The 4,678-nt window shown below is 40.8% G+C and overlaps 1 pseudogene; it reads right to left on the reverse strand.

Annotated features, from left to right (window-relative positions):
• Positions 1-2,969: 2,969 nt before the first annotated feature.
• LOC112068948 (zinc fingers and homeoboxes protein 1-like) overlaps positions 2,970-4,678 on the reverse strand; it is a 6,844-nt pseudogene continuing 5,135 nt past the window's right edge.

Consider the following 4,678-nt stretch of genomic DNA (forward strand, 5'->3'; position numbering starts at 1 on the left):
GAGGAGCAGACCAGGTAGAAGTATTGTACTAGGAAAAAACAGTCATGTATATGGTCACAATGTCAACGTCTACCTGTACAAAAAAAAGTAACGTGGATACTTGAGAGTTGGCCAACTGAAGAAGGCAAGAGCCACCGGGCCAAAAAAAGATATATTTTTAGGCACATTAACAGTAAAACACCATACAACTATTAGTTGAAGTTGGAGAGACAGGATTAATCATAAAGATTATAAACGCATTTAAAAACAACTTGTCTAATGCAAGCACATAATGCTGTCTAATCTGGCAGTCAGGTGATTATTTCATGCACTATATGGATCGCATAATTCAATGATCTTTTACCTAAAACTATGGTACAAATAACTGTTCCTGCATGAAATGTAAACGATTTCAACAGCAATAACCATGCTGCCCAATTTGAAATGTTTTGACAGAGCATGAGGTATCCACGATCTTCTCCTCCTCCACCTCTTCTGTTGTCAAGTCTTGATGAAACCCTGCTCAGAAAGAATGAGCCATGCAGGCACATAGGTTTGTCTCCTCAAAAAGGTTCAGAATCCATCAGTTTTTCTGTAAAATGTTGTGATGTTTCAACTAGATTCTAGATTGAGATTCTAGAACTTGGTAAAGCATGTTTAGAATAGATTGAGATTCTAGAACTTGGTAAAGCATGTTTAGAATAGATTGAGATTCTAGAACTTGGTAAAGCATGTTTAGAATAGATTGAGAGACCGTTGGTAACTCATCAGGTCCGGGCCAGGCTAGAACCCAGTGACCAGAGCATATAGGACAAGGCTTACAGGTAAGAAACAATGTCTTGGTTCTACTAATGTGCACATGTCAAAACGTGTCATTTAAAATGACAGTTGGGGAGAACATAGTCTGCAAACGCTTTCAAAAGAAAAGAAAAAAAATACAAAAATGCATCTGAACATACATTAGAAAAACACTTGTTTGAAAACAGCCCTGTATYAAGTCCTCCAACACTAGTCTTCATACATACAAGTACTGCAGTCTTAAAAACAATAAACGTTATACATAATTCAAACTCACGTTACACGTTTCCAAGTCAGCAGAGTTTCACATGATTGAAATAGGGACCCACATTGTGCCAGTTGGTTGTGCTGGGGAAGCAGTAGGCCACATACAGTCCACTGATTTTAATTTGTGTCATATCAACACCCAACTTTAGAATTGATCCACAAGGAGAAGGGGTAAGTCAATAAGGTGCATCCTCTTGAAAATAGAATCATTTCAGAGGAGGACAATACAAGGCAAAATACTTAGTTTTACAGCGTTCAAAAAGAGCTCATATAGAAAGAGATTTGGTCTCTAAAGCCATTAAAGGGTCAAAGGGATATAAGGTGCCTAATCAAAGTTGTTTTCCCCCACAAGGACATGTTAAAGAGATTCTCCGGTACTTTTGTATACATTTTAGCCAGTAGTTCTGAAAGTAGCGTTCAGCTAAATTGTGTACTACCTCACATCACTGACATAGAACACAGAGACCTTGCGGGGGGGGTCTGAACACTGACACGTCCAGTCCAAAGCAGGAGGTTTAAAAATACTTGGTAATCGCAAAAGTTCCGGAGCATGTCTTTAATACAGTAGTGGCAAAGTGCACAATAATAAGTGCTACACTGTCAGTTCCTTCAGAGACACCACAGTATATAGTACCAGTCAAAAGTTGGCCAACCCACTCATTCAAGGTTTTTCTTTATTTTTACTATTTTCTACATTGTAGAATATAGTGAAGACAAACTATGAAAATACACATATGGAATCATGTAGTAACCAAAAAAAAAAATGTATATTTGAGATTCTTCAAAGTAGCCACCTTTTGCCTTGGCAGCTTTGCACTCTCTGGTATTCTCTCAACCAGCTTTATGAGGAATGCTTTTTCCAACAGTCTTGAAAGAGTTCCCACATATGCTGAGCACTTGTTGGCTGCTTTTCCTTCACTCTGCAGTCAACTCATTCCAAACCATCTCAATTGGGTTGAGGTCGGGTGATTGTGGAGGCCAGGTCATCTGATGCAGCACTCCATCACTCTCCTCTCGGTCAAATAGCCCTACACAGCTGGAGGTGTGTTGGGTCATTGTCCTGTTGAAACAAAATGATAGTCCCACTAAGCCCAAACCAGATGGGATGGGGTGTATCTCTGCAGAATGCTGTGGTAGCCATGCTAGTTAAGTGTGCCTTGAATTCAAATAAATCACAGGGTCACCAGCTAAGCACCCCCAACCTCCTCCTCCATGCTTCACGGGGGGAACTACATGCAGAGATCCTCCATTCACCTACTCTGTGTCTCACAAAGACCACGGCGGTTGGAACCAAAAATCTCAAATTTGGCCCTACAGACCAAAGGACAGATTTCCACCGGTCTATTGTCCATTGCTTGGGCCAGGAAACACGAGCAAGTTCTTTTTCTTAATGGTGTCCTCTAGTAGTGGTTTCTTTGCAGCAATTCGACCATGAAGGCCTGATTCATGCAGTCTCCTCTGAACAGTTGATGTTGAGAATGCGTCTGTTACTTGAACTCGTGGAAGCATTTATTTGGACTGCAATCTGAGGTGCAGTTACTCAAATGAACTTAATCCTCTGCACAGAAGGTAACTCTGGTCTTTTTTTCCTGTGGCAATCCTCATGAGAGCCAGTTTCATCATAGCACTTGATGGTTTTTGCGACTGCACTTGAAGAAATGTTAAAACTTCTTTACATTTTCTGGATTTACTGACCTTCATGTCTTAAAGTAATGACTGTCACTTCTGTTTGCTTATTTGAGCTGTTCTTACATAATATGGACTTGGTCTTTTCTTCTGTATACCACCCCTACTTGTCACAACACAACTGATTGGCTCAAACGCATCAAGGAAAGAAATTCCACAAATTACTTTAACAAGGCACAACCTGTTAATTGAAATGCATTCCAGGTGACAACCTCATGAAGCTGGTTGAGAGAATGCCAAGAGTGTGCAAAGCTGTCATCAAGGCAATGGGTGGTTACTTTGAAGAATCTAAAATAAAATAAAAATATAACACTTTTTTGGATACTACATGATTTCATAGTTTTGATGTCTTCACTATTATTCTACAATGTAGAAAATAGTAAAAATAAAGAAAAACCCTGGAATGAGTAGGTGTGTCCAAACTTTTGACTGGTACTGTACATACTGGGCCTCCAGGCCCGTATTCATAAAGCGTCTGTATGTATGTAATCTTTTACATTGTACAAAAGTACAGACTCAGAGCTTCGTAATGGTATATTATACACTACAGTTGGAGGAAGCTATGTAGCTTTAAAAATTGCTATTCTTGTATAACCAGTTGAGGAAAAGCCTTAAGGTATTTTTTTTTCACACTTGCCAGAGAGCTCGAATTTGTTCACACCCTCTTAAGCCTTAGCCCCACCCATCTCTTTAAGGATTCACACGAGCTCATGGGTCGGTCTAKGGACTCATTAGAATCTAAAAGGCTAAACTGATCCTAGATCAGCACTCCTACTCTCGAGTCCCTTGGTTTCTAAGTCTTTCATAGCACAGGAGTCCACATTCAATAGCTAACTTTGGCACCGCAGTTCCTCCAATCAATTTCAATGGGAACCCATAATATAATCTGATTTCACATGATTCATTCCATGAATGTACTTACAGTACTTTGTAATCTCTATAATAATAGGGATATATACGAGAGACATTAGCCATTAAAAAAAGGACCTCTTAATTGCACATAAATAACTGTGCCGAATACTGTAGATTAACAAATGTCAATTTTCCATMAATTATCATCATATCAAATATTGTATTATCAATTGAATTTCAGCATTTTAATGTCTGACCAATTCATATAAAWTTAGGTATTTAAAGTACTGGTTGTAATTCTTGACTAGATTGACTAATGGCGCTACACTAGCACTGTAAAAAGGTGCACATATTGTTTGTATTGGTGGGATATTATCGTTCAGTCTTGCATTCAGACAGTACCCTTTAAAACACGTGAGAGAAAGTGAAATGTGTTTGTGCTGTTGGACTAAATCCAACGTTGTGTTCATTTGGGCACACCATAGCAAAATGTTTTGGAACAGAAAGCGAAAATGGGAATTTCTAATTGGACAATTCCATGTAGTCCCTCCCTGTTTCAGTCCATTTTCCTTCCATTTGGTGCCTAACGAACACAGCCCAGCTGTCCTTCACTACACCGACTGTGTTTTTCTGGCACCCTGAGAGGGCTCCCAAGAATCACTTTCATCAGTGTCGTCATCCTCCTCCTCCTCCTCCTCCTCCTCCTCATCTTCCTCGCCCACCACGGTGTCATCCTGCTCTTCAGGTACCATCTCATTCTCACCCAGCAACGCTTCCTCTTCCTGCTGCTCCACGTTTACTTTAGCATCCCCAAATGGATCAGCACCCATATCTTCCCTCTTGTGTATCTCATGTGAAGTCTGGGAAGGAGTTCCAGGTCTTGGAGCGTGGCTCTTTCTCTTTGACGGATGGTGTGGGCGTGGAGACTGAGGGTCTCGTCGCTGAGAGTCAATGACGATGGTGGTGCCGCTGCTGTGACCCCTGGGACTCTGGCTGTCGTGGAACACGATGACGTTGCTGTTCTTGGAGTTGCGCTGGTTGTAGCGCGTGTCGCTGAACCACTTCTTGATCTCCCCTTTTGTGAGGCCGGTCAGCG

This window comes from Salvelinus sp. IW2-2015, unplaced genomic scaffold, assembly GCF_002910315.2.
Source record: "Salvelinus sp. IW2-2015 unplaced genomic scaffold, ASM291031v2 Un_scaffold803, whole genome shotgun sequence".
NCBI lineage: Eukaryota > Metazoa > Chordata > Actinopteri > Salmoniformes > Salmonidae > Salvelinus > Salvelinus sp. IW2-2015.